The sequence below is a fragment of the Cynocephalus volans genome, chromosome 8 (assembly GCF_027409185.1).
Source record: "Cynocephalus volans isolate mCynVol1 chromosome 8, mCynVol1.pri, whole genome shotgun sequence".
Lineage (NCBI taxonomy): Eukaryota > Metazoa > Chordata > Mammalia > Dermoptera > Cynocephalidae > Cynocephalus > Cynocephalus volans.
The window spans coordinates 123,647,524-123,672,914 of record NC_084467.1 but is presented as its reverse complement, the minus strand read 5'-3'; the positions used below and the strand labels follow the sequence as shown (position 1 = coordinate 123,672,914).

Genomic DNA, 25,391 nt, shown 5'->3' with positions numbered 1-25,391 from the left:
ATACTATTACTCAACAGTGAAAAACAAATTATTGACATGCAACAATTTGGATGAATTTCAAGAGAATTATGCTGAGTTAAAAAAAAGCCAGTTCCAAAAGGTTGCATACTGTAGAACTTCATTCATATAACGATCTCGAAGTGTCAAAATTACAGAAATGGAAAGCAGATCAGTGGTTTCCCGGGACTGGGGACAGTGGTAAGATGGGTGTGGTTATAAAAGGAAAACTCGAAGGATCATTGTGATGATGAAATTGTTCTGTATCTAAAGGCAAGCACACACAAATGAGTACAAGTAGAACCTGAGAAATCCACAGGAAGAAAGGAAGAATGAGGGTAGGAATGCTGGGGGAGAACCAGCAGCCTCCACCACAACTGTGTTATTGTTCTGCTGCAGGCACAAGGGAGGAATATTATCATCTGCCTTCTCTTCTGCCCAATTCTTTTCCTGAAATTTGCTACAGGGCATGAGAATACTAGTATGCAACAGGGAGTATCCCCCCTCCCACCCTCCCAAAAAAAGAGAAAGGACAGAATAGCAACTGTGTCTTTGCTAGTTAAATATGAAATTTTTATTATCCCATAAGAATTCCCCATGGGAAAGATGAGAGAATTAGAGATAAACTCCCCCTTTTTACCAGATAACGAAATAATAAGCTGAACACTTGAGGGCTTTAACAGAGCAAATAACAATGAGGTTGCTTTCTTCTTTGTACAACTTGGGTGCATGAATCATTTAAATTGCAAGAGAGATTCTTGGAAGTGGCAAACATAAACTCTTTTAATCATCTGAGCTTTCTGAGGCAACAAGAATGGCATAATAATGCATGGTACAGAAGGAATTAAAGTCTGGTTGACCACACTGAAAAAGTACCTTGTGCCCTTGGAATGTGGGCAAGTAACATTTAGCCCCAGGGCAGCCTTCACTTCCAGAAAGGGTCAGTGAATTGCCTGTCCTTTGGACGTGCACATTAATGCAGACTGTTTTCTCTTTAATGCCAATATGACATTATGCGGTGCAGGAGCTTCTGTCCTAGGCTCCCTACAGAGGGTAGTCAGGGTTTTGACTGAGATAAGCATAGGTGCTAGATTCATTCCAGAAGCCTAAACACAGATGCTGAATTGGGGGTCACAGGAGGCAAAGATGTGCTCTGCAGGCTCTTGAATAGTACTTTCTTCTGCCCTGTGGCTTCTTTCCACATGTCAAAGGTTCACTGTGATTCACTGTGCATACCTCTTATGTTTCAGAAAGACTCTCCAGGTTAGAGGAAAATTCTCCTCTTTAATGAAGGTGGACTTAACACTGAATGAACCTGGGAAGAGGACTCCAACCCCAGGGCCCAAACAAGGGAGATTATCTTTCTGCTCCCACATTTTTTCATGCATTCTACAAGTATTTATTGAATATCAATATGTGGCAGTCTTTGTGAGGATGGGACTAGGCAGGGGTTAAATACCAAGGTGACCCTGACACCTAACATCACAGGCTCTCTGAGCCTTATGTCACCAGAGCCTGAGAGCCTGAGGGTACTGATCACACTGTGGACATCGTGAGTAGGTCTGAGCCTTGTTTGTGCTCTGCATCCTTTGTTACCATGTTATTTTTAGAGGGCTTTGCTTAGAAAATGCTGCTACACATTATTTGTGTAATCAACTATTATTTGTCTAAGTCAATGGTTTCAAAGTTTATTGTACATCATAATCACCTGGAGGGCTGTTAAAAACATAGAACACGATTCTGTTTTTGGGAGATCTGGGACAGGCCCCAAGAATTCACTTTTTTTTTTTTTTGTGGCTGGCCAGTATGGGGCTCCAAACCCTTGACCTTGGTGTTATCAACACTGTGCTCTAACTAACTGAGCAACTGGCCAGCCCAATAATTCACATTTCTAACAAGTTCCCAGACAATGCTGATGCTGCTGTCTGGGGACCACCTTTGCACTTATAGCTGTATTCCCCAAAGTTTCTCCTTCTATTCCTTACCTCACTCTCAGCCATGCATGACACAATGTCTGGTGAGGCAGAACAATTTTTTCCTAAGCTAGCAACTCAGTATTGCTTCTCTGTGTAGGAGGAGCCAGCAAGTCTTTTTGACATAGAACTTTATTAGAGAAAAATCTCTTCTGGAATGATTCCTCTTGGTTACGTAACTCTAAAACCAGAAGGCACCTATGAGGAAAAGATGAAAATGACTTGGGGACTTGATGTCTCTCCCAGGTCCTCTTGGTGCACAGAGCTCTGGGATTGGAATGGATTTGCGTAAGGAGTCTGTGAGTCTGTTGGTGGGAAGGGACTGTAACCCCCATTTATGGTAGTATTCTATTGCTACAGAACAAATTACCCAAAATTTAGCAGCTAAAAGAACACCCATTGATTATCTCATGGTTTCTATAGGTTAGATGTCCAGACACGGCTGAGCTATGTTCCCTGCTTAGGGGCTGAAATCTAGGTATGGGCTGAGTGTTCCTTTCTGGAGTTTAGGGTCATTGCCCACACCCACATGGTTGTTGGCAGAATTTGGTTTCCAGAGATTGTTGGACTGATGCCCCTTTCTCTTGTTGGCTTCCTGCCAGGGCTACTCTTAGCTTCTAGAAGCCACCTGCAGTTTCTTGCCACATCCCCCTGTGCTCCCCACAGGGTCTCTCACATTTTGAATCCCTCCTCTTCCTTGAGGCAGCAGGGGGGTGTCTCTCTGTCTTCATTTGAAGGCTCCTCTGATGACATCAGGCCCATCTAGGAAAATCTCCCCTTTGATTAATTTAGTCAACTGATTCATAACCTAGTTATGGAAGCGATATCCCATCATATTCACATATTCCACTCACACTCAAGGGCAGGGGATTATACAGCGCATCGACTTGGGAGTGGGGTGAGCTGGGATTGGGGGGAATGGGGAAGGTGAAGCTTGAGGACCATCTTAGAGTCCTGCCTGGAGTACCACCCTTCACTCTGAGACTCAAAATTACTGAACATATTGGGGTGTATTAGAATGATTCTGATCAAGGTCAAACTGACAAGCAAGGATTCCAGGGGAACAAAAAGGCACTCCCATAAGGAGAAGGGTTTGGGAATGGTGACCAGAACTCACATGAGGTTCAAAGGCTCCTGGGAGGGGATGGTTCTGGCCCACTTGGTAGGCCTGTACTGTGTCTTACTTGGGGACAATGACCACGCAGAGCATAACAGTGAGAGTGGAGACATAAGCTGGGCCTAAGTTCTGAAGTATCCTGTGTGTCCTGAAGGTACCTGGGAGTCACTCGTAACTAGGCAGGCAGTGGCGTGGTCAGCCTTATGCTTTAGGTGATCACTCTGCCTACAGTTTAAGAAATTGAATGGACAGTGGTAAAACTGGAGGCTTTAGTAACCATCCAGGTGAAATGGCTTAAACCAGGACACAGAAATGGGGATAGGAGTTAAGAACATTCAACATGGCTCTGTATTCCCTCTAACAGGAACAGCTCTATTATTTGGTAGTTGATGAATGCCAGTGTCTCCACCTTTAGTAAGACCTCATCATCTCTTCACTTGACTATATCAACAGCCCACTCCATTCCTTGTGTTCATTCCACAGTGAACATGGTTCATCTTGGTTCATTCCAGAAGGAAACTAGCCCTGCCAGCACCTTGGCTTTAACCCATTGAAACTGATTTCAGACTTCTGGCTTCCAGAACTGTAAGAAAATATTTTTTAAGCCACTAAATTTGTGATAATTTGTTACTGAGGCAAGAAGAAATTTTTACAAACTCCCTCAGCAGTCTCTCTCAAAGCCCTTTATTTATGTTTCTATTGAGGTACTACCACATATTATAATTACTGGTTTACAAGTCTGTCTTCCACACTAGTCTGCAAATTTCCCAAGTATATGGATTCTGTCATTCATCCTCATATTTTCAGTGTCCTGCACAGTGCTTGGCCCATTCTAGACCTTCAGTAATTGTTTGAGAAAGAAAGGGATAGAAAGAATGAATCCAAGTAAGAAAAATGTTCCACTTGGCACCTTTCCACCATGTTTATATCCCCATCACCCCCTGTTCATCCAAGTCTATAAGGTTTTGTAGCGTCTTTCTGATCCATGGCTATTTAGCCATCCCACACACCCAGACTTCAGTGGGAACCGAAGGCAGAGGAGAGGAAATCTGGCCAAAATTTAACTCTTCAAGGAAACTGGATAATAGAATTAATTACCAAATGTCCCCTGGGGTACAAAATTGCCCCCAGATGAGAACTACTGGTCTTGAGGGATGCTTCCTTCAGACTATGGGAAATCTGTACCACAATAGAACCTATATGAGAATCCATATGCACATGGTTGCTAGATGTAGTGCCCCTAGCATGCTTGCTTCTGATGGGTTTTGAAAGCCCAATTCCCACTTCCCAGCTCCAGTGCAGCCTGGCCATTTAACCAAAGCACTCCTTCCAAAGGGTTACTAAACAAATGTTTCCTGCAGTGAAGTCTAGGCCTATGGGCTGCACTTGAATATTTCCTAAGTCTCCATCAGCAGCACATAGACAAAACACTTTTCAGGGCAGACTCCCTTGGGCATGGCCAAGTGTATATCCCCTGCTTGCTGGGTCCTCCCAATTTTTCTTTTGGAAGCTGACCTCTGCCACATTCTTGAGGCAGACTTACTGCAGACACAGACTCCAGTGTTCTGTTACTGAGCTAAATCTGAGCAGAGCAGGATTCAGAATGACAAATGCAGATGAGTCTGCCGGGCACACTTTGTTGGAGATGGGGGTGGGAGGTCATATGTTGTTTAGTGTGCTCAAGCATAAGCATTGCCTATTTTATATAGGTTAATACTGACACATTGGGAAGGCATTCTTTTGGCATTGGCTTTCTTTAAGGTGAAACAGGGCTAGATGAGGCAAATTATGGAATTAGAAGAGGAAGGGATCCCTGAGTATTTGGTCAAGATGGGCCTACAAGTGGGAAGTGGTGAACTCTGCAGAAACATGCTAAATGAAACTAGAGTTTGCAACCAAATGGAATTAGATAGTCTCCTGGACCAACAGAAAGCTGCAGTCAGCTAAGCAGTAGCCAAAGGCATTATGAAATTGAGCATCAGCCTCAGAATTTAGAAGCCAAAGCAGAAGGCATCTAGATTTAAATGCCTCAGCTGTTTTGCAGGTCAGAAGTGACTCTGATACAAAGTCTCACAGTTAAAAACTATCTCCAGAAGCACATAGTTCTTCATCCTCGACAAATACCAAACAGATAGGCACCACGGTATTTCTCTTATATCCTTCCTTTTAGCTTCCCTTGATCATGAAGTTGTTCACTATTGATAGTTGCTTTTTATTGAGTCATGTCGCAAACATAAAAGAGTAGTTATTTGGTAGATGAGGAAACAGAGGCTCAGGCTTGTTTACAGATCAAGGGGAGAGGCCAGGACTCAATTCAAACTCTGGCCTTAGGGAGTTTCAAGATGGCGGCGGCTGCGGCGGCTGGCGCGGAGTAGCTGAGGTGGAAAAGGTGGCCACTGGGCCTCAGGCAGCCGGGAAACTTGTGGACCTTCCTCTGGCCATCTCTTAAGGGAGGACTGCTGCTGCTGGCTGGTCGTGGGGGCTCAACGCCACTTTGCCCCCGGCAGGAGAGGCTGCCTCATTTACAGGCAACAGCTTTGAAGTGTGGAGCAGGAAAAGAACTGATTCTTAGCTGCAAAAGCGAGTCTTGAAACAGGGAACACGGCGCCAGGGCTGCTGTGGATGCAGCCAGGTTCCCGGAGGCTGGGGCCGCGCTGAAGGCGGCCAGCTGCCCTATTCAGGATTCGAGGTTTCAGGCCGGCATTAAAGAAGATTCCTGGGAGTGCCCGAGCGGCGCCGCGACTGAACAGCCCGAGGCGGCAGCGCCGAGAACACGGAAGGCAACAAACCAGAGACAGAGCGAGCGCCCGACCTGGCACAGCACTGTGAGTGATCCCTGGCACAGCTCTGTTCGGGGGGTGGATGCCCACGTGGCTCCCGCCTGCACCACCAGGCCACTCACTGCCCCGGTGCTGCCTCCATTTTCCCAGGTGCGGGCAGCTCCGCCCTGCTCGGCCATCACTGAGCCCATTTGCTTGGCCTGGCGCGGGGCTTTCCGGACCCTGCGGGCCGGCCTCCTCTCCCACTCCCTCCGCGGTTCTCTGGCGGGGCTGGGGGTGTGGGGCATCCCGACCAGTGTTGGGAGGGCTAGGAAGTACGGGCGGGCCGACTGTCACTCCACCACACCCTGGACTCCGGCCCCGGTAAACTTCCTGTTACTGGGAGGCAGATACCATCTCTGCGACCACCAGTTTGGAAAAAAGCCTAACGATTTTCTGGTTGGGAATAGTGTGGTAGAAGAGTTCCCAGGTCCGCTTGAACCTGCCGGAGAGCAGGCTGCAGGCGGGCACTAGACTCGGTTTATACCGGGGGGATACAAAGGTGAACAAGACCCGAGAAAGATCTACACAGTGCTACAAAGGCACCCAGAGAGACCGGTCGTCTGTGCCTAGCAGAAACCTGGTAGACTTCCTGGGCGAGGCGGTGCTGAGCAGGGTCTTGAAGGCCCAGCTGATAGACGAGGGGTGCAGAAGACACGCCCCAGCCCAGCACAGTGTGCACAGAGGGGGGAGACGTGCGGCCAGGGAGGCGGAGACTCGACAGAAACCACACACCCGGTGGGGTCGCCACTGCACGATCTAACAGCCTGGGCCAGAGCACATGGAACAGGGAGAAGTCCTGTACAGAAAGTGAAAGCTCAACAGAGATCACACACCCTGTGGTACGTGATCCACCAGCCCAGCAGAGTACAAGCTGACCAGAAAGGTGGATCCCCGGAGAAGCCCAAGACCCGAGGCAACCACACACACAAGACACTAGAGGCCAACTGAGCAGTCACGGCGGGAGCCATACCAAATTGGCAACCACAGCAACATCCTAGTTAGTCATTAGTCTTAAACCAGTGGACTGTGAAACCCCCTGCAACAATGAATAAACACCAAAAAAAAGACACCAGAAATACAAAAAATCAAGAAAGTACACCACCAAAAGTTAATAAATCTCATACTCTAGATCCTATAGAACAAGAAGCCCTTGAAATAACTGACAAGGAATTTCGAGTGATAATTCTAAGGAAACTGAATGAGATACAAGAAAACTCAGCTAGACATCATGATGAAATGAGGAAAAGTATACAGGATCTGAAAGAGGAAATATACAAGGAAATCAATGTCCTGAAAAAAAATGTAGCAGAACTTGCTGAACTGAAGAAGTTATTCAGCGAAATAAAAAACACAACGGAGAGTTTAACCAGCAGGCTTGTCGAAGTTGAAGAGAGAACCTCTGAACTTGAAGATGGGCTGTTTGAAATAACACAAGCAGACAAAAAGAAAGAAAAAAGAATCAAGGACATGGAAGAAAATCTGAGAGAGATATCAGACAACCTCAAGCGCTCAAATATCCGAGTCGTGGGTATTTCAGAAGGGGAGGAAAATGGAGATTCCATTGAAAACATATTCAACAAAATAGTGGCAGAAAACTTCCCAGGTATAGGAAAAATCACAGATCTTCAGATCCAGGAAGCTCAAAGATCTCCAAACGTATTCAACCCAAAAAGGCCTTCTCCAAGACATGTCATAGTCAAATTGGCAAAACTCAGAGACAAAGAGAGAATCTTAAAAGCTGCAAGAGAGAAGCGTCAAATCACCTATAAGGGAGCCCCAATCAGGTTAACATCAGACTTTTCATCACAAACCCTAAAAGCTAGAAAGGAATGGGATGATATTTTCAAAATACTAAAAGACAAAGATTGCCAGCCAAGAATACTCTACCCTGCAAGGCTATCCTTCCGAAATGAGGGGCAAATAGTATATTTCTCAGACAAACAAAAACTGCGGGAGTTCACTACCACAAGACCACCCTTACAAGAAATCCTCAAGGGAGTACTGGGTTTGGTTCCTGAAAAATAACTACCACTGCCATAAAAACCTAAGAAAAATCTAAACCCGCTAGTACAATAAAAATGGCATTCATGAAGAGAAAACAAGCTAACAAAAACACTATCTACAACCTAAGGAACCAACAAACAAAGAAACCAAACAGTAAATCAGAAAGCAAGGAACAAAAGACACCTAAGACAACCAAACAACCAATAAAATGCTAGGAATAAATCAACACCTTTCAATAACAACTCTTAATGTTAAAGGCTTAAATTCCCCAATTAAAAGACACAGACTGGCTGACTGGATCAAAAAGCAGGACCCAACTATATGCTGCCTACAAGAGACCCACCTCACCCATAAAGATGCACACAGACTAAGAGTGAAAGGATGGAAAAAGATTTACCATGCAAACAGAAAAGAAAAACGAGCTGGAGTGGCTATTCTTATATCTGACAAAATAGACTTTAAACTAAAAACCATAAAAAGAGACAATGAGGGACACTACTTAATGATAAAAGGACTGATCCATCAAGAAGACATAACAATCATAAATATGTACGCACCCAATGTTGGAGCAGCCAGATTTATAAAACAAACTCTATTAGACCTAAAGAAGGAAATAGACACTAATACCATAATAGCAGGGGACCTGAACACTCCACTGTCAATATTAGACAGATCATCTAGGCAAAGAATCAGTAGAGAAACACAAGATCTAAACAAGACTCTAGACCAATTGGAATTGGCAGATATCTACAGAACATTCCACCCAACAACCTCAGAATATTCATTCTTCTCATCAGCACATGGATCATTCTCCAAGATAGATCACATATTAGGTCACAAATCAAGTCTCAATAAATTCAAAAAAATTGGAATTATCCCATGTATCTTCTCAGACCACAGTGGATTAAAACTAGAAATTAATAACAAACAAAACTCTGGAAACTATACAAACACATGGAAATTAAACAGCATTCTACTTAATGACATATGGGTCCAAGAAGAAATCAAGCAGGAAATCAAAAAGTTTATTGAAACTAATGAAAACAATGATACATCATACCAAAACCTGTGGGATACTGCAAAAGCAGTATTGAGGGGAAAATTTATTGCATTAAATGCTCACTTCAGAAGAATGGAAAGATGGCAAGTGAACAACCTAACACTTCACCTTAAAGAACTAGAAAAACAAGAACAATCCAATCCTAAAGTTAGCAGACGGAAAGAAATCATTAAGATCAGAGCAGAACTGAATGAAATTGAAAACCAAAAAACAATTCAAAAGATCAACGAATCAAAAAGTTGGTTTTTTGAAAAGATAAATAAAATTGACAAACCATTAGCATGGCTAACAAAAAAAAGAAGAGAGAAGACTCAAATAACAAAAATTAGAAATGAAAAAGGCGATATTACAACTGATTCATCTGAAATACAAGGAATCATTCGAGACTACTATAAACAACTATACGCCAACAAATTTGAAAATCTGGAGGAAATGGATAAATTTCTGGACACACACAAGCTCCCAAAACTGAACCGTGAAGACGTAGAAAATTTGAACAGACCAATAACAATAAAGGAGACTGAAGCTGTTATCAGAAGGCTCCCAACAAAGAAAAGCCCAGGACCAGATGGATTCACAGCAGAATTTTACCAAACATTCAAAGAGGAATTGACACCGATTCTTTACAAACTATTCCAAAAGATTGAAACGGACGCAAATCTCCCAAACTCATTCTATGAAGCAAACATCATCCTGATACCAAAACCAGGTAAAGATATAACCAAAAAAGAAAACTACAGTCCGATATCCTTGATGAATATAGATGCAAAAATCCTCACTAAAATACTAGCAAACAGAATACAGCAACACATACGAAAAATTATTCATCACGATCAAGTGGGATTCATCCCAGGGATGCAAGGTTGGTTCAACATACGCAAATCAATAAATGTGATACACCATATTAATAAACTCAAACACAAGGACCATATGATCATCTCTATAGATGCTGAAAAAGCATTTGATAAAGTTCAGCACTCATTCATGACAAAGACCCTCTATAAGTTAGGTATAGAGGGAAAGTATCTCAACATAATTAAAGCCATATATGCCAAACCCACTGCCAATATCATCCTGAATGGGGAAAAGCTGAAAGCTTTTCCTTTAAGAACAGGAACTAGACAAGGATGCCCACTCTCACCACTCCTATTCAACATAGTGTTGGAAGTACTAGCCAGAGCAATCAGAGAAGAGAAGGAAATAAAGGGCATCCAGATTGGAAAAGATGAAGTCAAACTGTCCCTGTTTGCAGATGACATGATCCTATATATCGAACAGCCTAAAACCTCTACAAAAAAACTGTTGGAATTGATAAATGATTTCAGCACAGTAGCAGGATACAAAATCAACACACAAAAATCAGTAGCATTTCTTTTCTCCAATAGTGAACATGCAGAAGGAGAAATCAAGAAAGCCTGCCCATTTACAATAGCCACCAAAAAAATAAAATACTTAGGAATTGAGTTAACCAAGGAGGTGAAAAATCTCTATAATGAGAACTACAAACCACTGCTGAGAGAAATTAGAGAGGATACAAGAAGATGGAAAGATATTCCATGCTCTTGGATTGGAAGAATCAACATAGTGAAAATGTCCATACTACCCAAAGTGATATACAAATTCAATGCAATCCCCATCAAAATTCCAAAGACATTTTTCTCAGAAATGGAAAAAACTATTCAGACATTTATATGGAACAATAAAAGACCACGAATAGCCAAAGCAATGCTCAGCAAAAAAAATAAAGCTGGAGGCATAACACTACCTGACTTTAAGCTATACTACAAAGCTATAATAACCAAAACAGTATGGTACTGGCATAAAAACAGACACACTGACCAATGGAATAGAATAGAGAATCCAGAAATCAACCCACACACTTACTGCCATCTGATCTTTGACAAAGGCACCAAGCCTATTCACTGGGGAAGGGATTGCCTCTTCAGCAAGTGGTGCTGGGATAACTGGATATCGATATGCATGAGAATGAAACTAGATCCATACCTCTCACCGTATACTAAAATCAACTCAAAATGGATTAAGGATTTAAATATACACCCTGAGACAATAAAACTTCTTAAAGAAAACATAGGGGAAACACTTCAGGAAATAGGACTGGGCACAGACTTCATGAATACGACCCCAAAAGCACGGGCAACCAAAGGAAAAATAAACAAATGGGATTATATCAAACTAAAAAGCTTCTGCACAGCAAAAGAAACAATTAAAAGAGTTAAAAGACAACCAACAGAGTGGGAGAAAATATTTGCAAAATATACATCTGACAACGGATTAATATCCAGAATATATAAGGAACTCAAACAACTTTACAAGAAGAAAACAAGCAACCCAATTAAAAAATGGGCAAAAGAGCTAAGTAGGCATTTCTCTAAGGAAGATATCCAAATGGCCAACAGACATATGAAAAAATGCTCAACATCACTCAGCATCCGGGAAATGCAAATCAAAACCACATTGAGATACCATCTAACCCCAGTTAGGATGGCTAAAATCCAAAAGACTATGGTCAATAAATGCTGGCGAGGCTGCGGAGAAAAAGGAACTCTCATACATTGTTGGTGGGACTGCAAAATGGTGCAGCCTCTATGGAAAATGGTATGGAGGTTCCTTAAACAATTGCAAATAGATCTACCATACGACCCAGCCATCCCACTGTTGGGAATATACCCAGAGGAATGGAAATCATCAAGTCGAAGGTATACCTGTTCCCCAATGTTCATCGCAGCACTCTTTACAATAGCCAAGAGTTGGAACCAGCCCAAATGTCCATCATCAGATGAGTGGATACGGAAAATGTGGTACATCTACACAATGGAATACTACTCAGCTATAAAAACGAATGAAATACTGCCATTTGCAACAACATGGATGGACCTTGAGAGAATTATATTAAGTGAAACAAGTCAGGCACAGAAAGAGAAATACCACATGTTCTCACTTATTGGAGGGAGCTAAAAATTAATATATGGATTCACACACACACATACACACACACACACACAAACCGGGGGGGGGGGGGGGAAGAAGATATAGCAACCACAGTTATTTGAAGTTGATGCAACAAACAAACAGAGGGGACATTGTTGGGGGGAAGGGGGGAGGGAGAAGGGAGGGAGGTTTTGGTGATGGGGAGCATTAATCAGCTACAATGTATATCGACAAAATAAAATTAAAAAAAAAATAAATAATAATAATTAAAAAAAAAAAAAAAAAAACTCTGGCCTTATGGCTCGAAATCCATTTTTGCTTTCTGCACAAATTAATGAGAACCATGTGTATTTCTACAGCTATGTTTTGGCTCTCTCCTTCAAATTATGCCATCCTAAGTCATTTTACTGGAGGCGACAGTAAGTAATAAAATGAGTATATTTCACTTTTTATTCTTTTTCTTTCCCTAAGGAGAAGCAAAACTCATGGGTTAAAAAGGAATCAGGTAATAGTCCATTGAACAATTAAGAGCCGGAATTCCCCAGGAGACCCACCAATTTACAAAACCAGGTCAAAACACCTAAGCTTTAATTTAAACAGCTTCAGGGTAAGCCCCAGCACATATCTGGTCACATGAAGCACAAGCTGGTGATGCTCAGTATGAGTAGGGACAGCTGGCACCATGGAAGCAGAATGGCCATTTGTGGGAATTGAGGTCTGAGTTTGATTGCAGTTCTGCTACATCCAAACCATGTGACCTTAGACAAGCCCTTTAACATTTCTCAGCTTATTTCCTTATCTTAAGTTTTTTAAGACTTGTTTTGTATCCTAACATATGGTCTATTCCAGAGAATGTTTCATGTGCTGCTGAAAAGAATGTGCATACTGCAGCTCTTACATGAAATGTTCTATATATGTCTGTTAGGTTCAATTGGCCTAGAGTAGAAATTAATTCTGTATTTCCTGGTTAATTTTCTATCTGGATAATCTGTCCTTTGCTGAAAGTGGGGTGTTAAAGTCCCCAACTATTATTGTGTTGGGGTCTATTTCTCCTGTTAGGTCGAATAGTAATTGCTTTATATAACTGGGTGCTCTAGAGTTGGGTGCCAATATGTTAAGAATTGTTAGATCTTTTTGTTGAATTGATCTCTTTAACATTATATAATGACCTTCCATACTGGATTGAATTATGCCCCTGCAAAACTCACTGAAGCTTGAGTTGTATCCCCCAAATTTTATGTATTAGAAATTTGTCCCACACTGTGACTATTAAGAGGGTGGGAAATCCTATTATGGTAATCAAAAGGTAGAGCCTTGAAGAGGTGATTAGATTGTAGGACCATGCCATAGTGAATGGATTAAAAATGGTTGCCAGGGGCATGGTTCTGAGGGCTTTAAAAGAAGAGGAGAATCTGTCTTTCTGTCTGCCACCATTTTTGCAATGTGATACTCTGCTGTCACTGTCACCACCACCAAGACCCTCACCGTATGTATTTTCTGGACTTTGGATGTCATAGCCTCAGAAACTGTAGGCAATAAATTTCACTTTCCTATAAATCACCCAGTTTCATGTATTTTGCTATAAGCAACAGAAACAGACTAATACTCCTTCCTTATCTTTTTTTTTTTTTTTTTACTTTCCTTGGCTTGATGTCTATTTTATCTGATACAAGTATAGCTACACCTGCTCTTTTTGGGTTTCCATCCTTTCACATTCAGATGGTTGTGTCTTTATCAGTTGAGTGAATTTCTTGTAGACAGCATATTGTTGGCTCTCTTATACTCCATTCAGCTACTCTGTGTCTTTTAATTAGGACATTTAATCCATTTATGCTTAGGGTTATTGAGGATATATAGGGACTTGTTACTGCCATTTTGCTATTTTTTTTTTTCTGGTTGTTTTGTAGATCTTTTCTTCCTTTTTTTCTGGTCTTACTGTCTTCCTTTGTGGTTCAGTGGTTTTCTCTAGCTTTATTTTGATTTCTTGCTTTTTATTCTTAGTCTGTTTCATAAGTTTTTGTGTTATGGTTACCATGAGGCTTACAAAAAAAATGTTATAGTTATAGTAAATTATTTTAGGCTAATAACAGCTTAACTTTGATATCTAAGAAAAAAGAAAAAAATCAAAGATAACTCTACACTTTAGTGCCATTACCCCCAATTTTTGATATTTTGTTGTTCCAAGTTACATTTTTTAATACTGTCTGTCTCTTCTATGGTTATTGTGCATGTTAATGTCTTATTAGGTTTGACTTTTAGTCCTTTTACAAAGGATATAAGTGGTTTATTCACCACCCTTACAAATTGGAGTATTCTGAGGTTGCCTGTCTATTTACTTTACTAATGAGTTGTGTACTTCAGATGTTTTATTGCTATTCTTTGGCATCCTTTTCTTTCAGATTAAAGAGCTCCCCTTAGTATTTCTTGCAGGGAAGTTCTAGTGTTGATGGATTCCCGTAGCTTTTGTTTGTCTGGGAAAGACTATTTCTCCTTCATATTTGGAGGTTAGTTTTGCCAGATACAGAATTCTTGTCTGACAGTCTTTTTCCTTCAATACTTTGAATATATCATCCAATCTCATCTGGCCTGTAGAGTTTCTACTGAGAAACCTGCTGAGAGGTGTACGGAGGCTCCATTGGATGTTGTTATCTGTTTCTCTTCTCTTGCTGCTTTCAGTATTCTCTCTTTGACTCTGGTTTTTAATAACTTAATTATAATGTGCCTTGGAGTGTTCCTCTTTGGATTGAATTTGATTGGTGACCTCTGAGCTTCCTGTATCTGGATGTTGTCCTCTTTCTCCACACTTGGGAAATTTTCAGTCATTATTTCCTTGAATATGCTTTCTAAGTCTCTTCCGTTTTCTTCTTCAGGTATGCCAATTACATGGAGGTTTTTTCACTTGAGGGAGTCCCATATTTGTTGTATTTGTTTCATTTTTTTTTTTTTTTTTTTTACTCTTTTTGCTCCTCTGGATAATTTTCTGTGTTTTATTTTCAAGCTCACCGATTCTTTCTTCTGTTTGATTAAGTCCACTGTTGGGGTTTTCTATGAAGTTTTTTGATTCAGGTAATGTAGTCTTTATTTTTAGAATTTCTGTTTGGTTTTTAAGAATTGATTCTATTCCTTTGTCAAGTTTCTTGTTTTGTTCCTGAATTTTTTTCCATATATGATTTAATTTTCTATCTGCATTTTCTTGTGATTCCCTGAGCATCCTTAAGAATGTTATTCTGAATTCTCCATCAGACATTTCATAGACCTGCTGTTTCTCTGGGTCCATTGTTAGTACTTTGCTTGTTTCCATTGGTGGCAATATATTTCTTTATACTTTTTCAATCTTCGTGCCTTTAAGTTGACGCCTGGGCATTTGAGAAGACTGCTACCTCTTCTAGATTTTGTAGATGGTTATCAGAGCCTCATCTCTGGTCTGTGGTGTTTTTTGTTTGTTTGTTTGTTTGTTTGCTTGCTTGTTTTGTTCTGTGGTGGCTGAATAGCTACTACCACCACTTAGACTCTGCACTGGAACTAATGTGCTATTCTGTGGTTACCTCCTGCTTGGGGGAACTTTCTGTGGGGACCTGACCTTGAGCTCTGTGCTTGAACTAAATTGCTGCTTTGCTACTGATTCTCTGGAGGTTTCTTGTGTGGATCATTAATCACTTCCAGGTCTGGGCTGTGTGGAAATTCCAGCTCAGGACTGAATCTTTCCTGTAGATTGTGCCCCCTGCAGTTCTATTGCCCTGACTGGTTTCCACTGGGACCAGCGGCCCTCACTGTTCCCAATGATCCCACTGTGGGCCAGCCTTTCTCCTGCACTCCAACCACTTCCTGTGGGGCAGGCTGTATATGCATCCCTCGCCATAACTCACTGGCTTTTGGGCAGCTCCTTTTTCCAGCTGGCTGCTATTGCTTACTCCTATGTGGGCCTGGGTAATCCTGCTAGTGGTGTTTCTGGCCCATGCGCTGGTATGGTCCTCTCTGAAGCCCTCCTCTCCCCTGAAGACCCCTTTGCAGGTTTACGCAAAGGTTGCCACTGTGGTTTCTTTCTGGCTTCAATCCGTGTGCAGCAGCCACTCCCTGCCCCCTACCAGAGTGGCTCAGAAGTGACCAGGGTGGCTCAGAAGTGGCCAGGGCTCAGGACGATCAACACTATCCCTACACCTTCACAAAATCTGCAGGTCTCTCCTCTTCTTTGCTTTTTAGTAGTTGTAAATTGGTTACTTACAGGGAGGAGAGACCCTGGGAATCATCTATTTTGTCATCTTAACGATGTCACTTTTTCTTATTTCCTTATCTTTGAAACTGAGCTAACAATATTCTCTTCACAGGGTCATGGTGAGGATTACATGAAAAAAACAATGGAGACTGGTTTCTGATCTGACATGAAAGGGGCTGGGAAGTCATTACTCCATTCTAACAACATGTAAAAAGCTGAATAAACTTAAAAAATCAACAACTCTTCTTAAGTTCATCAGAGAAGTAAGGTCACAAGAAAAACTGCTATCCCCAAAATTGGAGAATCAGACAGGCGAATAATGAAAATCACAGTGTACCAGAGCAGAAACCCACAAACAGAAACCTCCATGGGAACCAGTGCTGGTGTAGAGAAATCAGAATGGTAATTGACAAATTGCTGGAGACACAGTAGAGACAAGTCTGAGAGATAAAGACTCCAGAGGTGGGTGGAGTCCACTCTAGTGGGACATTTTTGTGAGTTTCACTCCTTAGAGCTCTCCTATGTTCCCTCAGTGAAGATCAGAGAAAAAATTCCCCTCATGCTTCTGGCAGGGAGAGGAGAAAAGCAGCCAGAGCATTGAAATATTGAAATATGCCAGAGCATTCTGTACTTCTTCAGAAAGCCTGCCTTAAAAGAAACTATTTCACCAGAGACTAACCTACTGGGGTTTAATTAGAACTCAACTGACTTGGAGAGAGGAAAATATCCAGCTCCAGCCCACTCTAGTCTTCCATGTGGGGGAAGGGAAATACACAACTCCAGCCTACTCTAGCTATACTGTCCCACATTAGAAGGGGAAGGAAATTGAGAAGCACGAATGAAGTTCACAGCCCAGGGACACAGGCTCACTAAAATACTGAAATCTAATTATAGGACTATAGAACATTTCCCCTTTATTCACACCTTACCACTACATTAATAAAGGCTTATTTACTGCAGTTCTTCTTACCCAGTATGCATGTCTCTACAATATCTGCCAGAAGATAGAAATAGAGGGGATACTTTCTAACTCATTTTATGAGGCCAGCATTACCCTAATACCAAAACCAGATGAAGACAGTACAAAAAAAAAAAAAATGGTGGACTAATATCTCTCATGAAAATAGGTGCAAAGATCAGCAACAAAACATTAGCAAATCAAATCCAACAATGTATAAAAAGAATTATAAACCAAAGCCAAGTGGGATTTATCCCAGTTATGCAAGGCTTGTTCAACACTTGAAAATCAATTAATAGACTCCATCAGATCAACAGGCTAAAGAAGAAAAATCACATGATCTACCAATAGATGCAGAAAAAGCATTTGACAAAATCCAACACTCATTCATAATAAAAAAAACACTCGGCAAACTAGGAATACAGGGAAACTTACTCAACTTGATACAGATCATCTACAAAAACTTGCTGCTAACATTATACTTAATGGTGAAAAATATGGACAGAAGCTTTCCCACTAGGATCAGGAACAAGGCAAGCTGCGCCTCTCAGCACTTCTTTTCATCATGGTACTAGAAGTCCTAGGTAATGCAATAAGACAAGCAAAGAAAATAAAAGGTATGTATATTGGGAAAAATGAAATAAAACTATCTCTGTAATTGACATGATTGTCTATGTAGAAAATCCTAAAGAATCAGCACCACCACCAACAAAACTTCTTAGAACTAATAAATAATTATAGCAAGTTTGCAAGACACAAAGTTAATACACAAAAGTCAATTGTGCAAGTTCTGGTTAAGATGGTAGACCAGAGGTGCCCAGTGAGCAATTCTCTCACAGAAAGAGTCCAGAGCAAAGAATGAACAGCTAGGATCAGCACAGGAGGAATTCTCCCTTGTAGCAAGAAGAATCTGCTAGGCTGTGAGCACTTCCCAGCAGTAACCTTCCTCATGCTCCTGCCCCAGCCTGCCCTCAACACTGCTGGGGTCACCTGTGCCATTGTCTAGCCCCAGGGCTCAGGTCCATCTCCCCACCCAGGACTTTGTCCCACTCCCTGCAGTAGCCACTGGCACACCCCCCTGCATTACCCATGCTGCTTGTGGTCATTGCCCCAGCTACTGCAGCCACATGCCAGGCGGACATGACCCCAGCCACTGCAGAGCCCCTGGCTCTAGGCAACTGAGTCCCATGCTCCCCAGCTGCAGCCTCAGAGGTCTGCTGTGTGTGGTTTCTGCTGTGGGAGCCTTGAGCTGCCTGGCCACAGCCTTTGGAGCCCTGGCCCATGTGGCTTCCACCATGGGAACCTTCCACCACCTGACTAAGGCCCTGAAGCCTTACCCCACATGGCTTCCACTACCAGGCCCCGTGCTGCCTTGCTGTAGCCCCTGGAGCCCCATCCTGCATGGCTTACACCATGAGAACCCCATGCTGCCCAGCCACACACCCTCCAGAGCACTGCCCTTTGGAGCTTCCACCATGGGAACCCTGTGCCAACTGGTTGCAGCCTCCAGAGCCCCACCCCATGTGGCTTCCACCCCTGGAGCCCCAGGCCACCTGGCTACAGTCTCTGGAGCCCGGCAACGTCTGCCAGAGCCCCACAGCAACCCACCACAGCCCCAGAAGCACCATGTCATGAGGCCACAGCCTCAGCTGCCCTCAGCCACAGCCACATCCATCAGCATCCTCTGGAATATTGAGTCTATCCAGAACTACCAAGTCTACCTGGAACAACTGAGCCTACCTGGAACTACTGAGACTATAGAGTCTATCCAGAACCAAAACTAAAACACCCCACGTGACAAGCAACATAAAACAAATCTACATGAGGAATTTTCCCTCCTCAAAAACCACTCCAGAGTAGTTGAAAAAGCAACTGCTCCACCAGATGACCAGACATCAATGTAGGGATATAGAAATACGAAAAGACGGGAAAATATGACACTCCCAAAGGAATACAATAACTCTCAAACACCACACTCCAAACAACAAGAAACCCTTGAAATGTCTGAAAAAGAATTCCAAGCAACAATCTTAAGGAAACTAAGTGAGATACAAGGAGACTCATATAGATGACACAATGAAATGAGAGAAACAATCCAAGACATAAAGGAGGAAATTTACAAAGAAATAAATGCCATGAAAAAGGATGTAGCAGAACTCCTGGAAATGAAGGATTCATTCAATGAAATAAAACTCTATTTGAGAGGTAAAGCAGCAGTCTGGAGCAAGTGGAAGAAAGAATTTCCGATCTCAAAGACAGTGTCTTCAAAATAACCCAAGCAGGCACATGAAAGAAAGAAAAAGAAAGAAAGAAAGAAAGAAAGAAAGAAAGAAAGAAAGAAAGAAAGAAAGAAAGAAAGAAAGAAAGAAAGAAAGAAAGAAAGAAAGAAAGAAAGAAAGAAAGAAAGAAAGAAAGAAGGGAGGGAGGGAGGGAGGGAGGGAGGGAGGGAGGGAGGGAGGGAGGGAGGGAGGGAGGAAGGAAGGAAGGAAAGAAGAGAATTTTTTTAAATGAAGGACACTTTCAAGAGAATATGGGTGTTCAGAAAGGGGGGGAGGGGAGGAAAAGGCATTGGAAACCTATTCAACAAAGTAATAGCAGAAAACTTCCCAGTTATTAGTAGAGAGATAGACTTCCAGTTCTAAGAGGCTCAAAGATCCCCAAACAGATTCAGTTCAAAAAGGTCCTCTCTGAGACACATTGTATTCAATCTGGCAAAAGACAAAGACAAAGGGACAGTCCTAAAAACAGCAAGAGAACAGTGTCAAGTCATCTGTAAGGGAGTCCCCATCCGACTAACAGCAGACTTTTCAGCAGAAAACTCTACATACCAGAAGAGAATGGGATGATATATTTAAAGTACTAAGGAAAAAACTGCCATCCAAGAACACTATACCAGCAAGGCTTTCCCTCAGATATGAAGGAGAAATAGTGTATTTCCCAGACAAACAAAAACTGAAAATTCAGCACCACATGACCAGCACCACATGAGAAGTACTCAAGGGAGTACTGCATATGGAATACAGAAAACAATAATCACCATCATGAGCATACAAGAAAGAACAAACCCCACTTGTACAGGAAATAGGCAAATAATAGAGAAAAACCGTATCATATCATCTCAAAAAACCAAAGAACACAAGAGACAAACAACAACAAGGAAAGAAAGGAACAAAAGCTATTTAAAACAACCATACAAAAGCAATTAAATGAGAAGAGTTAGACAATACCTTTCAATAACAACCCTAAATGTAAATGGATTGAACTCCTGATTCAAAAGAAGTAGAGTGGCTGGATGGATTAAAAAAACTAGACCCAATTATATGCTGCCTACAAAAAACGCACCTCACCCGTAAAGACTCACAGACTAACAGTGAAAGGATGGAAAAAAATATGCCATGCAAATGAAAACCAAAAATGAGCAGGAGTAGCTATTCATATACCAGATAAAATAGACTTTAAACAAAAACTATAAAAAGAAGGGCATGATATAATGATAAAGGAAACTATCCACAAGAAGACATAATAATTATAAATATATTATGCACCCAACATTCATGCACCCAGATAAATAAAGCAAACAATATCATGCCAAAAGAGAGAGATAGACCCCAATACAATAATAGTTGGGTCCTTAATACCACTCTCAGCATTGGACAGATCATGTAGGCAATGAATCAACAAAGAAACACAGGATTTAAACTACATTTTAGACCAGTTGGACTTGGTGAACATATACTGAAAATTTCAACCAACAACGAGAGAATATACATTCTTCTCATCAGCATATGAAACATTCTCTGAGATAGACCACATGTTAGGTCACAAATCAAGCCTCAACAAATTTCAAAAAATTGAAATCATTTCAAACATCTTCTCAGACCATAATGTATTAAAACTAGAAATCAACAACAAGCAAAACTTTGGAAACCATACAAACACATGGAAATTAAACAACGTGTTCCTGAATGACCTATGGGCCAGAGAAAAAATTAAACAGGAAATCAAAAAAATTCTTGAAACTAAGGATAATAATTGTACCAAAACCTATGGTACACATTGTACCAAAACCTATGGGATACTACAAAAGCACTACTAAGAGGAAAGTTTATTGCAATAAATGCTCACATCAAAAGAATAGAAAGACTTTAAATAAACAACCTCACATTACGCCTCAAAGAACTAGAAAAATAAGAATAATCCAATCTCAAAGTTAGTAGATGGAAAGAAATAATTAAAATCAGAGCAGAACTAAATGAAATAGAGACCAAAAATATGATACAAAAGATCAATGAAACAAAAAGTTGTTTTTTTGAGAAGATAAGCAAAATAGACAAACCATTAGCCAAACTAACTAAAAAAAGAGGAGAGAAGACCCAAATAACAAAAATCAGAAATGAAAAAGGAGACATCATAACTGATATCACAGAAAGACAAAGAATCATTACAGACTACTATAAACAACTATTCACCAACAAATTTGAAAACCAGGAGGAAATGGATAAATTTCTGGGCACATACAAACTACCAAGACTCAACTGTGAAGAAACAGAAAGCCTGAACAGACCAATAACAAGCAATGAGATTGAAGCAGTAATCAGAAGTCTTCCAACAAAGAAAAGCCCAGGACTGAATGGTTTCAATGCTGAATTCTACCATACCTTTAAAGAGGAATTAATACCAATTCTTTCCAAACTGTTCCAAAAATTTGAAACAGATGGCATTCTCCCAAACTAATTCTATGAGGCCAGCATCACCCTGATAACAAAATCAGACAAATATACAGCAAAAAAAGAAAACTACAGGCCAATATCTTTGATGAACATAGACATAAACATCTTCAACAAAATATTAGCAAATGGAATACAGCAGTACATCAAAAAGGTTTTACATCAAGATCAAGTGGGATTTATCCCAGGGATAAGGATGGTTCAACATATGCAAATCAATAAATGTGATACACCACATCAATAAAATAAAAAACAAAAACCATATGACCATCTCAAAAGACACAGAAAAAGCATTTGACAAAATTCAACATCGCTTCATGGTAATGACTCTCAACAAATTAGATATAGAAGGAAGGGATCTCAACACTATAAAAGCCATATATGAAAAACCCACCACCAATATCATCCTGAATGGGAAAAAGCTTTTCCTTTAAGTGCAGGAACAAGACAAAGATGCCCACTCTCACCACTCCTATTTAACGTACTATTGGAAGTACTTGCCAGAGCAATCAGACAAACGAAAGAAACAAAAGGCATCCAAACAGGGAAAGATGAAGTCAAACTGTCCCTGTTTGCAGATGACATGATCCTATATATAGAAAACCCCAAGGACGCTATTAAAAAAATCAGTACTGTTGTTTACTCCAAAAACGAACTAGCAGAAAAACAAATCAAGAAAGCAAGCCCATTTACAATAGTCACCAAAAAATAAAATACATAGGAATAAATTTAACCAAAGAGGTAAAAGATCCCTACAATGAAAACTACAAATCACTGCTAAAAGAAATTAAAGAGGATACTAAAAGATGGAATGACATTCCTTGTTCATGGATTGGAAGAATCAATGTAGTGAAGATGTCCATACTACCCAAAGCCATTTATAGATTTAATGTGATCCCTATCAAAATGCCAATGATATTCTCCACAAAACTAGAAAAAAACAATCCTAACATTCATATAAAACAATAAAAGACACCAAATAGCCAAAGCAATGGTGAGCAAAAAACATTAAGCTGGAGGCATTACACTACCTGACTTCAAATTACATTACAAAGCAATAGTAATCAAAACACCATGGTACTGGCATAAAAACAGACACATGGACCAATGAAACAGAATAAAGAACTCAGAAATCAACCTACCTACTTATAGCCAACTGATCTTCAACAAGGGCACCAAGAACACACAATGAGGAAAGGACAACCTCTTCAATAAATAGTGCTGGGAAAACTGGATATCCATACGTAGAAGAATGAAACGAGACCCATGCCTCTCACCATATACCAAAATCAAGTCAAAATGGATTAAAAACTTAAATATAAGACCTGAAACTTTAAAACTCCTGGAAGAAAACACAGAGGATACACTCCACGATGTACAGCTTGGCAAAGACTTTATGAACAAGACCCCAAAAACATAGACCACAAAAGAAAAAATAAATAAATGGGATTATATCAAACTAAAAAGCTTCTGTACAGCAAAGGAAACAATCAACAGAGTGAAAAGACAAATTACAGAATGGGAGAAAATATTTACAAAATATAAATCCAACAAGGGATTAATATCCAGAATATACAAGAGACTCAAACAACTTAACAGTAAAAAAAAAATCCAATTAAAAAATGGGCAAAGTAGCTGAATAGACCTCTCTCAAAGGAAGATATATAAGTGGCCAACAGGTACATGAAAAAAATGCTTGACAACACTGATTAACCACTTTGAGATATCTCACCTCATTTAGGCTGGCTATTAGGACAGAGAATAACGAATGTTGGCAAGAATGTAGAAAAAGGGGAACCCTTCTGCACTGTTGGTGGGACTGTAAATTTGTACAGCCATTAAGGAGAACAGTATGGAGATTCCTTAAACAAATACAGATAGAACTACCATACAATCCAGCCATCCCACTACTGGGTATATACCCAAATGAATGGAAATCATCATGTTGAAGAGATAACTACACTCCTATGTTTATCACAGCTCAATTTACAATAGCCAGGCTATGGAACCAACCTAAATGTCCATCAATGGATGACTGGATAAGGAAAATATGGCATATATTTATAATGGAACACTGCTCAGCCATAAACAAGAATGGAATTCTGCCATTTGCAGCAACATGGATGAGCTTGGAGAAAACTAAGTGAAACAACCCAAGCATAGAAAGAAAAATACTGCATGTCCTCACTCATAAGGGGAAGGGGAAGGGGAAGGGAAAGGGGAGGAGGGAGGGAGGGAGGGAGGAAGGAAAGAAAGAAATAAAGAGGGAAAAAGAAAAAGAACAATCACAATAATACATTGAAAGTGCAGAAGGAGAGAACAGAACTGTGGTTACTAGAAGTGGAAAGGAGTAGGGGGAGGGTGGGAGAGGGGGAGGGGGATGGACAGGGAGGGGGTTAATGAGAAATCAATGAGAACTTGGTGAACGGACACAAAGAATGATTACATATTGTAGTGATGAATAAGCTAACTCTCCTGATTTGACTATCACACTGTTGATAGTCAACTTTCTGCCCCACAAAAATGTATAATCATTTACACTTCAGTAAAGAAGAGGGGGAAAAAGTCAATTGCTTTTCTATATACCAGCAATGAACAAATGAAAGTTGAAATTAAAAACAAGTTACCATTTACATTAGCACCTCCCCAAATGAAATACTTTTATATAAATCTAAAAAAAAAAAAAAAAAAAAGTAAAAGATCTATATGAGGAAAATCACAAAATTCTTATGAAAGACATCAAAGAACTAAATAAATGGGGAGAAAGTCTATGTTCATGGATAGGAAGACTCAATATTTTTAAGGCATCATTTCTTCCCAACTTGAGCTATAGATTCAACACAATCCTAAGCAAAATCTCAGCTAGTTACTTTGTGGATTTCAACAAACATTCTAAACATTATATAGAGATGCAAAAGAATCAGAATAGGCAACACAATATTGAAGGAAAAGAACTAAGTTACAGGAATGATACTACTGGACATGAAGACTTACTACAAAGCTATAGTAATCAAGACAGTGTGATATTTTTGTAAGAATACACAAATAGATCAGTGGAACGGAATAGAGAGCCCAGAAATAGATGCACATAAATATGGTCAACTGATCTTTGTCAAAGGAGCACAGGCAATATAATAGAGAAAATATAGTCTTTTCAGTAAATGGTGCTTGAACAGTGGGGAAAAAATCTGGGCACAAAACTTACGGCACTTACAAACATACGTTTTCTGCATTTAACTCAAATTGGATCATAAACATGAATGAAAAACAAAACTATACAACCTTTAGAAGATAATACAGGAGAAAATCTAGATGACTTTAGGTATGACATTTGATACAACACCAAAGGCATGGTCCATGAAAGAAATAACTGAAAAGACATAGAGGAAACAAATTCATAGTACTAAGTGAAAGAAGCCAATCTGGAAAAACTACATGCTGTATGATTCCAACTGTATGACATTCTGGAAAAGGCAAAACTATGAAGACAGTAAAAGGATCAGTGATTGCCAGGGGTTAGGAGGGAGCAAGGGAGGGATGAATAGGAGAAGGACAGAGGATTTTTAGGGCA

The 25,391-nt window shown here is 40.6% G+C and overlaps 1 pseudogene; it reads right to left on the bottom strand.

Annotated features, from left to right (window-relative positions):
- LOC134384373 (flavin-containing monooxygenase 5-like) overlaps window positions 1-18,376 on the bottom strand; it is a 155,060-nt pseudogene extending 136,684 nt beyond the window's left edge.
- Window positions 18,377-25,391: the final 7,015 nt, after the last annotated feature.